The following is a 13278-nucleotide window of genomic DNA, read 5'->3' as shown; positions in this document are numbered from 1 at the left end:
CAAGGATCAGACCAGATGTTTTGTTCTTTTCTGAAAGAGCAGGACCAAGGAGTGTTTTGTGAGGAAGGAGCAACACAGGGACAAGGTATTTGTGCACACAGCTGCAGGGACACGTGCTGGCAGAGGTAATTACAGGTTCACGTCCAGGTGCTGCTCAAGTGGGCATTTTCCACTCAGGTTAGGACTTCCTTGTGGGATCCAGCATGGGTCCAGCAGACAGTCTCCCATCTGCAGACAAGCCCATTTCATTCACCCCTCTGCCCTTTCTCATGTGCCACAGAGAGGCCAGGAGAGGGAGAGGGAGAAGGGGAGAGAGGGAGAGCTGCTGCTTGTGTTGTGAGCATGTCCCAAAATCTGTAGCAAGCCCCAATAACTTCAGGCTTCTCTTGCTGTTAGTCAGGCCCCTCTTCACGGAGGTTGGTGGGCACACATCAGCCCTGCAGTAGCAGATGTAAAATAAAAATCAGGGCCCAAGTCTGAGGATCAGCGCCCTTCCCAGAGGGGGAAAAAAAAAGAGCTCTCCCTGTGCTACGCCCTTCCTTTCCAACCTCTCCCCTAAAACCAGGTTACCCAATTCCAGTATGATTTACCTCACAGCTGCCACTTTGCAATGCTTTCCTCCTGTCATCCTTGTCTACCCCTCACTATTAACCACTCTGTCACATGCCTTGCATTGCATGACTTAATCATTTGAGACTTTGGACTTGATTTACATATATAAACAAATAAAGAAATACACACCTGCAGTGGCTGTGGCCAGCTGGCAACTGCCTGAGCAGTAGCTACATTCCTAGATCATGACATTGAACAGGGACACAGATGGGACTTGCATGAAGTGCTCCTCACTGACAGCCATTGGCAGCATCCAGTGCTTTGCTCCCTGTAGTCCTTCTCCCACTAAATCCAAATCCAGCCAGGTCTGTGCCTTCCTGTGCAAGTTTGCATCTGCTCCAACACACAGCCCAGGAAATCCAGCCAGGAGTGAAGGAGTGGTTAGGAATCTCCATGCAGGAGCTGAGATGCAGCTGGGTGCTGGTCATACACACAGGTAGAACACCAGGCCTGGTCCTCAAACCTCTCTGTCTCCATCTGACAGCTTGCAGTGGGAAAGAAGAATTGCAAGGGCATGATGAGGGAACAGATTGATGTCAAATCCTGACTTCCTGTAAATAAGGAGCAAACCTCCCTTTGCCTTGTGCATGTGAGCAAAGATGGAAGCCCCCATACAGCTTGTCACTGCTGTGGGCACTGCCAAACATCCTGATATTTTAGTTTCATGTGAAAATGTCAAAGCTTAGCTCCCATCTTGAAAATTTTGGCAAAAATAGTTCCTGATATTACAGACCCCAGCTGAAGGTGGCTCGGAGAAACCCAAAAATTCTGGGTACCTATTGCCCTGACAGAATCCACACATTTCTTCCTTTAAGTCCTACTGGAAAGAAAAATATATTCAAAGCCCTGCTTTGTCTCATGGGCACATTAAATGCTCAGTTCCCCCTGTTGAGGGATTTTGGATAGGACATGTGAGGAACTAAGGTTAATAAATGGTCAAACATGGTTTTAACAGTTAACATTTCTTGGCATTGTGTGAAAACCATTGGTAACTCCTGTGGCAGGAATGAGAATGCCCACATGTTTTAAGTCAGGCATGTGTTTAAACACTTGAGTCAATTAAAACTCCAGGGCAGCACAAGTTTCATTAATAATGATCCAGTGTTTCACCACAGGATACTCTAATTGTTCCTCATGGGGATCCCAGGCACAGAAGATTAACCTTTTAAGAAGCTCAAATGATAACTTTCAAAGCACTACTCAAAATGATAATGAATTGCCTGTTCGTCTTGTAGACTTTGATGACAGCAACCAAAACAATGCACTTTGGGTAGCTGGTTTGGGGGGCAGACTTCCCCTGGATTACAACAAATTTTTGGATAACAATTTATCACGGTCTAATATGTTATGATACATCACTTTTCCAATTCAATATTCATAAGACCCTTGGGAACTTTGCAACCCAATAATTAAGCCTCTCTTCTCTGTTGGGAAATAAGCAGGTAGGAGCAGCACAGCCTCTCAGCATAAGCCAGGAAAAACCCAGATGATTGATGTGATTTGGGAAATCCCATGTTTAGATGGCCTTGGTGCCTAGTCCCAGGAGGCAGCTCGAAACTTTATCCAATGTGGGCCTCCTTGCCACGTGATAACTGTGCAGGAGGCACTGCCTGTGGAATTAAAACAGCAAATTAAAGCAACAGAGATCACCCAGAGAGATCAAGGCTGTGTCAGAGACACCTGAGGAACACTTTGTAAGTCAGGATTTGTTTTCTTCACCTAACCCAGAGCCACCCTGGCCTTCTCTCCACACTCTGCCCCTTGTGGCTCAAACACCTTTAGCCAGGAACCATGCAGGACAGATGTCTGGAGCCAGTGTGCAACCACACAGGAGACCAGCGTGTGGAACCCATGGAGCACTCACCCATCCATGGCACCAAAAGAACACTTGGTGTGGCAACAGCTGGAGCTTAGCATCTTAGCAAAATCATTAACTCTTTCCAAAATTCAGGATAAGCACATGATAGAAGCTGATAGGAGCCTCTGTGACAGAAAGCAGATGAGACAGATGCAGTCTAGGTGAAGGGTGCTCATGGGATATACTCAGATGGGCTGGCAAATGGTCCCCTTTCCATGTGCTGGTCAGCCCTGGTTTCCATGGGTCGTGTCACCCTGAAGGAAGAGGCCTTCCTGTCCAGCCCTCTCTAGGATCTGTCTTTGTGGATGGGCAAGGCCAGGAGCAGTTGAATCAGAAGCTGTCTCTGGAGCACTTGGGCTGCATCCAGTGGAGGAGCAGCTGCCTGCTGGGTGCTCATAAAGGGAGGGGCAGCCCCTGGAAGTGGCAGCAGCAGCACCTCGGCATGTCAGCACAAAGCAGCCGGGCACCTGGCTCTGTTGACTCACCGTGACAGCAAACTGCCCTTCTGCACTGAGAGCCAGTGTGGGGACCAGGCCCCAAAAGCTGTCCCCAGGGCCACGCTGCCTGCTGCCATCCCTGCTGGCAGGAGGCAGGAGCCTGCATGGAGCTGGGCGCTGCATGGAGCTCTGCCTGGGCTGGGGCCGCCGCACCGGAGCAGAGATGTTATCCCGGCGCAGGGTAAAGCCGGACAGAAAGTCAGCATTACAGACAGATCCAAAGATAACAAAGCTCAGATTTCCATCGATTTGCTTCGCCACATCATTCGCAGAAGCACTTTGATCTCGAGTCATCTGTTGCTATAATTACTGAGCGATGCTTGATGCAAACACACTTCCCACCGCGGCTGGGTCACTGCAGCGAGGGCTCCCTTGCTCGAGCACTGACCCAGTCCTGTGTTCCCATCCTTCTCTCCTCAAACGGCTCCACACTCAGGGATTTCTTTTCTTTGGAGGTCAGAACTTGCTGACTGGCAGTCAGTTAGCTCTCTGCCACGTGTATGGAGCAGTCACCATGGGAAGAGGCTCTGGTACGAGAGCAGGCTGTAGGGAGAGCTTGTCGCGGGCAGACAAGATGCTGAGCTGTGCCTGGGGGTAACTCAGGATCAGACAGTTAGGGTGCTTATCTGTGGGTGATCGCTTCTACCTTTTGATGTTCCCTGGCTGCTGTTCGGACAAGCCCATTGAGGAGCTGTTCCAGAAAAGCCACTCCACTTTACGGTTTTAGCAGAGTAAGGCAGGATCTGATCCTTGCTGTAAACACGCCTTCAATAAAACAGGTGCATTTTATCTTCTGCAGTTCCCTGCCTCCAGCAGCCAGGTCAGTCCTGTGTGCCTCTCACTGCTCCCTCTGCTCCCTCCGCTCCCTCTGCTCCCTCTGCTCCTTCTGCCTGTGTATGGCATTCGAGGGACAGGCCACAGCTTGCCCTAGGTTCCTTTGATGCTGCCTGTGCAAGCTGCAGAGGATGAGTCAATGCTGAGGACAAAATGCTGCTTCATGGAAAAAGGAGAAGGGAAATCACTGGGAGCAGGCGTGACAAGAGAAGAAGCCCTTAACCTCCTGGGGACAAGAGGGAAAGGAGGGACTTTAAAGATGGTGTCTCCCCTGAACTTGCTTGCATGCATGCAGGGGCTACTGGGATGCTGCTGCCTTCCTCCAGTCCAGTGGGTGACATCCCACTTATTTTAAGTGAGAAGCTGCCTTGGTCCTACGTGAGCTTTCTACCCTTTCTTTCTTTTCATGCCAGTAGCAGGAATGACCTCAGAGGCCCTGAGTCATGGACAGCCACATCAGCCCAAACCTGTGCCCTCTGGTCTTTAAAAAACTCTTCCTAGAGCAGGTCTCTCATCCATATTTAAAGGCCAGTTGAACCAAGTGAGCTATTGCCAGTTGGACAGGACTTTTTATTGCTTTACCAGTTTGCACTTTGCTGTATCAGTGATTTCCATTTTCACTTACTTGTCCTTCTCATGCACGGAGTTCCACTTGCTCCTGGGGCAGTTACAGTCAGCTTCCCTATCTTAGCAATTGCCACATGGTGATTTGACTTAAACAATCAATGTAACAAGTAGCACACAGGAAATGAGAGGAGAAAATATTTATGAGAAATGGAATTTTTGAGGAACAGGCCACTTAGTGAAGTTTGACTCAGATGCTCTGCTTGGAGGCTCTTTTGCTTATATGTCACAATTTCTTAGGCAGGGGATGGAGTGATTTCCCTGTATATGTAACTCCAAGTTCTTTTTAATAGTACCACAGAAGGGGGTCAGATGGGAATGCTGACTTTGAAAGGCTAAGATTTCAGGAGCTGAAGATCAGTGTAGGAAGTTCCAAGTTAACCTTTGCTGTTGCAGTGGTGATACAAATTTAAACAAGAGGAGCCTTTTCCAGGTTTCTTTTGCAATGGATCAAAATCTGACTGGCTTGTTCCAGTAGCTCACAGTCCAAAAAGCCTGCAGCTTGTCCCAGGCCTCCAGACATCCTTGATATCCTCAGCCCTGAGAACCAGTGGTGCCCAGGCCGGGTGCATCTGCTCATCAGCCAGCCTTTTGGCTTCCCAACCACACTTTTTTGCAGGGCATTCTCCCTCTTTCTTGCCTTCAGTTTTCCTTTACAGAGGGACTGCTCCCTTACCCTTATCATAACTCCAAAGGATATCTGTAATTTTCATTGATTTCTTTGTGTTGAAATTTGCTTTCACAGTTATGTTTATTACCATCTCATACGCAATACATCGTTACTTCCTTTTGACAAAAAAGGTATTATCACCATTGTCAAATTGAAACACACTCATGTTATGGCAACAAAGCAATTACATTGAGACAACAAGTTCATGTTCTTTAGGATTCCTCTTATATTGGAAATTGACACTCTGGAGTTTTGCTCCTACCCAGCCATGGAAAAAGCTACAAAGTACTGCTGATTGAAAAGAGTCTCGAGTGACTATTGATACAAATCATTCCCTAGATAATGGGAGGTGCTTTCTGGAAGGAAGAAATACCGGAGAGCTCTCCTACCTGAGCGTAACTCAGCGTTAGCATCACTGAACTACTGAGGCATTCCAAGCTACATCTGACCTCTGTCCCATCAGCCTGGTTACCAGCTCCTGGGTGGGAATGCAAGTGGAAAAGTACTACCGAGGTGGACTTCCCTCACCTCCTCCTCAACAGCCAATGACAGGGCATAGCATGCCTGGTATCCTGCATTTCCCAAGCATCCTCTGTGCTAGGGAGGGACCTCTGAGATGTCTGCAATAGATGGAGCTGATAACGTGTGCCCACGGCACCTAGGAGGAGTAGGTCACACAAGGCATGGCTCAAGATGGCAGCACCAGGAATTCTGTCACATCTGGTTGATCCACCTTGATTGCAGAAAGGATCTAGGCATCTATAAATAGTTTGAGTCACCTGTCCCCTTGTGAAGAACTGGAAGGAATACTGGGGTTCAGAAAACAAGCAATTATGTGCCAAGAGGAAATTGCCCAAATATCCACAGTGCATTGTTGCTTTTCTTAAGTTCAGTTTCATGGTGCATCAGTTTCAAAGGGTCAATCATATTTCCAAAAGACACATGTTTCTGAATTGCACTGTGTGTCCAGTTAAACCAGGATGTGCCCTGCAATCTGAGCCTGACCCTGGGGAATGTGGTGGGTACAGGGACAGCAGGCCAGGAGCCCCTGGGTGTCCTCCCTAAGGCCTGATTTTCCTTGCCTGTGGTTGCTGCTGTGCCCTGGGAAGCAGCACAGCTTTCTCAGGCTGCCAAGCCTCCTGCAGCTTGTAGTGGTCCTGCTTCTGGAAGGAGTCACACTGACTGGGAGAGAGGTGATAAGCAGCCCACTCTGAGCCCCCTGCCCAGAGCCTTCTTGTATTTCTTGAGGCTTTTCTGGTAGGAAACAAAGGAAAGAGAAGCCCACCTGTGGGGAGAGTCCTGATGTCAGGAAGGAAGTGATTAGATGGTGACATTCAGAGCTCCCACTCATAGCCAGCCCTTCCCTACCAAAAGGAAGTGCTCCTGCTTGAAGTTTATTTGGAAAGCTTTAAAAATACTTACTAATTGAGGAACACTTTGCAATGTAAATATGCTTCCTTGGTACACTAAGAATTAGATAACAAACTCATAGCTCTTTCAGGAGCACAGCTTGTCACTGCCAGAGCCTCCCTCGAAGGCCTTGGGTTATCCTTTTCCCTTCATTGACAGTGGATGGTTTCTGAGCTGAAATAATGCCATGTGGAAGTGTGTATGCTGGGTGTCTCTCTGACCAGTTTAGTGTCCCATCTCTAGCACCAGTCAAAGAACTCCACAGTTCACCCAGCACAGTCTGCCTTTGCCAGCAGACAGTTAAAATGAGTTCCCATTTCCCAACAAAAGCATCCCTGTGGATCCAAGGAGTTGCTGGCCAGTGGGGTGACAAGGTCCTTCCCTGCTGTATTGGAGGGCCTAGCTGAGGGAGCTGGTGCTGCTCTGGAGCTGGGAGCCGTGGCAGTGTCTCTATGAGGACATGGAGGTCACATAGCACAACAAACCCTAATGGAGCCATGTGCTAGATGGGAGAAGGTCAATAAACCACAAAATGTAAGTGGTGGATTGTTTCTGCAAGATAAATATGTGTGGAGTGTGACCTAATGGGGGCATGCTGGGGCAGGAGAGGGGTGGGAATAGGGAAATCAAAAATTGACTAGTCAAAGTGGTGAGTGGGGTTCAGAAAAGCTGTGCTGCTCGAGCAGAGATTCAGGCCTAGTGAAGTGGCATGCCAGGGAGAAAAGCATGGGCCTGTTGTCCCAGCCAGCTTCCTCCTTGTGAACCTTGTCCATATTTGCCTTATCTGTAAAATACCCACCTCTAGGTGTTGCCCTGTAATCTTTCCACAGGGAAAGAAGTGAAATCTTCTGTGGAAATCTCCTCTCTGTGGAGGAACAGTAAAGGTGGGAGCAAACATGTTTTATGTAAGCAGCAGTCCTTGAGGCATCCCAGTCTGGTTCTAGCAATAAATTAGTCTTCCTTGCAGCTCATGGACTTAATTCCCTTAGCACATCCCTCAGCCAGCCCAGAGTGCCCTGTGTCAGACTGTGACCCAGCTATAGAGAGAGGCTGGATGGCAGCAGGGCTCCTTTGACGCTTGCGTCATGCTGCAGTGACTCAGGGGGTCAAGAGCAGATCTGCAGAGAACCTACTCCTCAGAGGAAACCAGTGGCAGGAGATAGCAAGGGCTGGTTCTTCACTCATTTGATAATGCCACTGTGGAACTAAGAATGAACGTAATTCACATCCAGTCATTTGCAAATAATCAATCTAAAGTAAATCGTCCAGTTGCTTTTCCTTCAGGTGTAGACAGCTTCCAGGTCCTGGCGGGGTGGGGGATTTCCTGTCTGCGTTTGGTTTGTACCTTTTCCAAGGCCTGCGGTTTGCCAGCTGGTTTGTGCCTCCCATTAACACCTGCTGCATGTTTAACTCATTTCTAATTTTATGACCGGGGGAGTGAGGCCTGCCTCTGCAACTGGCAGGATCTATCCTGGCAGCTGAGTCTGTCTGTGCCTTCCTCTGCCTGCTGTGAGGCCAGAGGTTTGCTCAGTTTTGTTTTGCCAAAAATTACCTTGAGAATATGGAAAGGGTAACTAAATAGAAAGAAAGGGAGCAACATGGAAGCACAGCTTCCAAGTTTTCTCTGTTCAGCTGCCAGCAGGCCATGCAGAGCCGTGCATTCCTCTTGAGTTTTCTTTGCCCCTTGGTCTCTTGGTCTGTCACCTTTTTGAGAGAGAATCCATCTGAAATGGGGATTTTCATGGCTTTCTTTCTTTCCTGAGGAGTCTGGCAGAGGGGACTGCACATTAGGAGGGGCTTTGGGAAACAGCTGCTCTCATTCTGTCATCTTCTCAGAAGTGGACAAATGTGCTACATCATCCATCCCGTTACCCTGACACTTCATTTGGGACATTCTTCAGGGAAATACATCCAAAAGAAATATAAAAATCTGCAAGTAACAAGTATTTGTAGACAGGTTAAACAGCGTGTACCTGAGAAGCAAATATTTTGGCAAATGCCCTGTTGCATTCCCAAGCACAAGGGAAGAGGAAATATGACAGTCACGTTATCTGCTGAATCAGAAGTCTGCTCCTCTGATGAGGAGCTGGGAGCACCACCAGGAACATTCAAACAGGATGCATAGCCACCCCATTGTAAAAGCTGCATTGCAAGGGTAAAAGCAGAAATGGGGGGGGGAATTTCTCCCTTGTTCTTTTCTGCCCTCTGTTGAGGTCAAAGCAGGAGATTTCTGGAGCAAAGGGCAGAGTGACTCAAGTGTACATGAAACGTTGCCGGGAAATTATCTCAAGTCCCACAGTAGTGACATCAGAGCACTTCACCCTGAGCATGGGCCCAGCTCAGGCCCTCACATGCTCTGTGTGCAGGGCAGGGGCACTCGACTTTGGGTGGCCAGGTCAGGATTGTAGGGATGATGCAACCAGCCTCAGAGTGCACAACCAGTACTCAGCTTTGGCTAAAGGGCACCTGACAGAGCTGCACTAAGGCCAGACACTGCTGTGGACTTGCAGAGCACACGATAAAGGAGGGCAAGTGGCAGTTCCTGTGGCTGCCTGTTTCCCTCTCACAGGAAAGGGAGCATCTTGCTGGGTGCTGTCAGCATGAGCAGGGAGCAATGGGATGCCTGCAGCTGAGGGTGCTCAGAGCAGAAGCCTTGCATCACTTGCCTCACAATTGCCCCCATGGTTCCCAGTGGAGCACATAGCATGTGAGATAACATCAGCTGCAGACAGATGATGACAAGGGGAGTGTAGGTGTCTGAGAGGTTTTAAAGAAAACAACAGAGAAAGTTTGTTCTTATCCAAGCGGATTTCCTGGAGTGATGAGTGAGCCTGGCATGTTTCCACTCTACCTTTGGCATATGCCTGTACATCTGGCAGGCTGACACAACCTCATTCATTTCTAGTGAGAAAGGAGCAGTTGCCCTTAAAAGTACTGTGCTAGAGCCTGCTCTGTCCCTGCCTCTGCTGCAGCAGCCCCTGGTCTTGTGCGCTCTCCAGGGCAGCTCAGTGGGAGGGAGCAGGGAAGAAGTAACCTCCATGGAGAGCATCTTGCTGCTGTCACCTTGGTATGCCCTGCCTGCTGTCTTCACTTGCTGCTTTGGGCCAAAACTCTCTCCTACCACAAGCAGATCCAGTAAGTCAGACCATTGGTAACCCCTCATATTCCTGTGCTCATTTGTGGCTGTGACAGGCCACACAAGCCCTTTGCCCTTTTGCTCATCACCAGGCATCCTAATAGGTCTTCTTGCTTTAGCCACCTCGGAAAACGGTTTTCCTTTGTTTTAAATAAACTTATGTCCTGACACTGAGCCAGCTGCTAGAACTATTTTAGGATGAGGATTACCAGGATTAGATAGCAAGAGAGTAAGTTGTATTATAGCTGTTTGCTGACAGCCCTGTTTAAAACCAAAAGCAGCCATCTAGTTCGCTTGGAAACCATTCCATTCATGTAACCTCTGCATCCCAAGGCTTTCATTCCAGCCTGCAGCCGCCTGGGTTTGATCCCACCGTGAGTAAAGCCTGACACCTGGTGGCCGCACTCGAGCTTGGCAAGCTAGGACCCCTGGAAGCAAACCGTTCCCAGGGTCAGTGGCAGGTGGTGATGGATACAGAGCCATGCCGGAGGATAAACAGGGGCTAAATAAATACCTTGGTAGCTTTCTCCCTCCTAGCTGCACTCATGTCCCCGAGCCACTGGGAGGAGAACGCAGCCTGGGGCAAACCTGCTGGCCTGGTCTCAGTTTAGGAAATCTGGGGTCAGCATGATTGAGAAGCACACCAGCACCAGCTCTGTCTTTGGCCCTAGCATGGCTCCAGTGCAGAGCTAAGAAGCCCAAGAGCAAGCTGGTTTCCTGATGCTGAACTTGCCTTCCTCCGGGTCACCACCCTGTAAGACAGGGTGTTTGGAATTTCCTGCCTTGCCTATAGCCCTGCTGCACCTGACAAACTGTCAGAGAAGCTCTGGGAGTTCCTCTTTGGTGGTGGAACTCAGATGAGAGCCTTCTCACTCTGTGTAGTCCTCTTGTGTTGTCTTGGATGCCCTCAAGCATCCCTGAGTTGCAGGGAGTGCAGAGCCAGGCACATACCCGTGCTGCTCTGCTCATTTTCATCAGGACATTTCGAGGCACAGCCAGGGACTCACACAAGAGCCAGGCTGTCCTGCCCTTGTGTAAATGGAGGCACAGCAAGAGGGGAGTCAGCAATGGCTCATTCCTGCAGTGTGGGGCTGCTGCTGTGAGTTGTGTGCTCAGTGCCAGCCCTGACCACTGGGAAGCATGTCTGTCTGTCTGTCACGTAGAGAGATAGGATCTGGCTGCAGGGGCTGCACCTGCTGACACGGCTGGGGTCCCACTGTGCTGTGCCTCAGGTCTCACTGTGAGCAGGGCTCATTCATTTCCCTTGGAGCTGAGCTCATCTGTCACTGCTGTCCCAGGGTTGCTGTGAGGCCACTCTGTAACACTGACCCCAGAGCACGTTTTTTCTCAAGGACCTTCCCATGTGTAGAGGCAGCAGTCTGAAGAGCCACATCCCTTCTTGATTGGCACTGCTGATTGCAGCATTTCCCTGCAGGCAGGAGGGCTGGCTGCCCTGGGGTCTGCTACAACAGTGCTGCCTGCCAGCAGTGGTAATGACCCCTGACTGCCCCTCCTTGCCCAGCAGTGACACTTGGAGCCTCAAGGCACAATATTGCACCAATGGTATTTTCAGCCTTGGCCTGACCTTCACATCAGCCTCAGCTGATGCCACTGCAAAGCCATTGCATCACTATCTGCTCCCAGTAGGATGTCCTTTATCAAGAACAGTGTCATAAGGTTATTGGTTTCACATAGAAGTGATAAGACATGATCACAAGCTTGTTCAGACCCAGTTCTTGTTTCTGAAATGTCATTTCAAATAAATGTCATGTTCTAGCACCTGCTTCATGGAGAAAAGGAGCTGGATATGTACAGTAAAATCCAGAGCCTGCAAAGCGGAGCTATAAAATTAGCAAAGAGCAGCTTGGAAGTACCACAACTACATGTCTAGTGACAGATTCACCACCTGCCTCCACAGAAAGGGCCTGTGGGTTTTCAGAAGTCATTTTAGCTGGCTCAGCATACCAGGTGAGCACAGGGACTGGAGCTGTAGGAACCACTTCCCCACAGCCATTTCTGCAAAGGGACACTTTGAGGCTGTTCCATGCCGTGTGTTCCAGCAATGCCACACAGGTGTGAGGTACAAACGGGCCCAGTGGCATGGCAGCCACATCTTCAGGAGCAGCTGAGAGGGGCAGGCAGCTCATGAGCAATCTATTACACTTCTCTTTCCACAGCAGAGATTGGCTTTAGAAGCAAAATGCAAAACTGGCCCCTCACAGGGGCTCTGCTCTTGTTTGGTGGCAGCTGTCCTTCTCCTGCTGTCCATCTGCACATAAATGCACAAAGCTGGGGTAACCCAATCATGCTATTTAAAGGAGATGCTGCTTGCTGAACACTTGAGCACTCATGAGGAACAGCAGGAAAGGTCCTGATTCTCCTCCAGCTCTCTTAAGGGCTAAGGGAGGAACCCTGCAAAGGGACAATGGCAAATGACATGCAGGGGTGCAGGGGCCCCTCACCTATCCCAGGAGGTGTTTGCCAGCATTAAATCCCCCTCAACCACCACTCATGGCACTGACAGCTGTCCCAAGGGCTGTTCTGGATAGCTGTGTTCTACAAATCCCCACACCTGCCTCACTCCAGTGTCACACAGGCCAGGGCTGATTGGCTGGCAACCAGTTTCCCCCTCAATTAGTCTCCAGTCTCTCCCCATTCAATGTTCTCCTCATTCCTATGGTTTAAAGAAGGGGAGACGATCTTTCTAGTAAAGTATTCACAAAAAGAACTATCTCTTAGGCTTGTATGCACTGCTGAACCCTTTGTTGAAAATAAATTCTAGGAAAAACTTCACACAAATAAAGAGGGTTTGGCAGTTTTTGAGCTTGCAGGAGACCAGCAGCTGGCAGAAGCTAGTAACACAGGTCAGGCTGCTTTTTCTTTCCTGAAATCCCTATTTTGCAATCAACTGGTCCAGAAAACAGTGTAGCACCTGTCTTAAAGAAATGACAAAGCCCTCCCGTGTTCAGACTGAGCAGCACAGGGCTGCTCCTGGAAACCCATCATGGAAAGGGTGGATGTGAAGGGACTGCACTGCCTGGTCTGGAGATGCTGTTTACGCCCCAGCTGTGCTGTTGGCACACCCTCATCGGTTACTTGCTCCTGCTCTTCTCTCCTGGTGCTCTCTGCAGCTCAGCACCTCCTTCTGTTTCTCTGTATGTGAGCACACGCACCAAGCAAAGGAGAAATCTGTGATGGATTTCCCTTCCTGCTGACAGCAGCTGCTTGCTTTGACAGAGACCCTGCGCAAGGGCTCTGAACACTACAAAGTGTGGAAAAGGCCCCTGTGTTCGTGATAGCCCAGTCACAAAGGGACAAGAAAAGACTCCAAAGAACTAAAAATAAATTTGGTTTGCATGATACAGCCAAGAATGCAGACAAGTGAATACCTCCCTTTAACAGTAATACAGTTATCACCAGACACGTCTCCTACCAGCAGGAAGACAGACCACTAGGATGGTGCAATAAAATAATGCACAGAACAGGTTTTCTAATTGGGAAAGGCATTTAGAACAGGCTTTTTACAACCTGTTTCAAACCAGTTTGTCTGTCTCCTCAACTCCCTACCTCCCACCTCATTATCTCTTCCTTCCTTTTTTGCAATTTTAAACATTTTGAAGTTGCATCCAAAAGGAAG

This window comes from Agelaius tricolor, unplaced genomic scaffold (genome assembly GCF_023055355.1).
Source record: "Agelaius tricolor isolate 1412-34295 unplaced genomic scaffold, bAgeTri1.0.p SCAF_8, whole genome shotgun sequence".
NCBI lineage: Eukaryota > Metazoa > Chordata > Aves > Passeriformes > Icteridae > Agelaius > Agelaius tricolor.
This window is presented reverse-complemented; position numbering follows the sequence as displayed.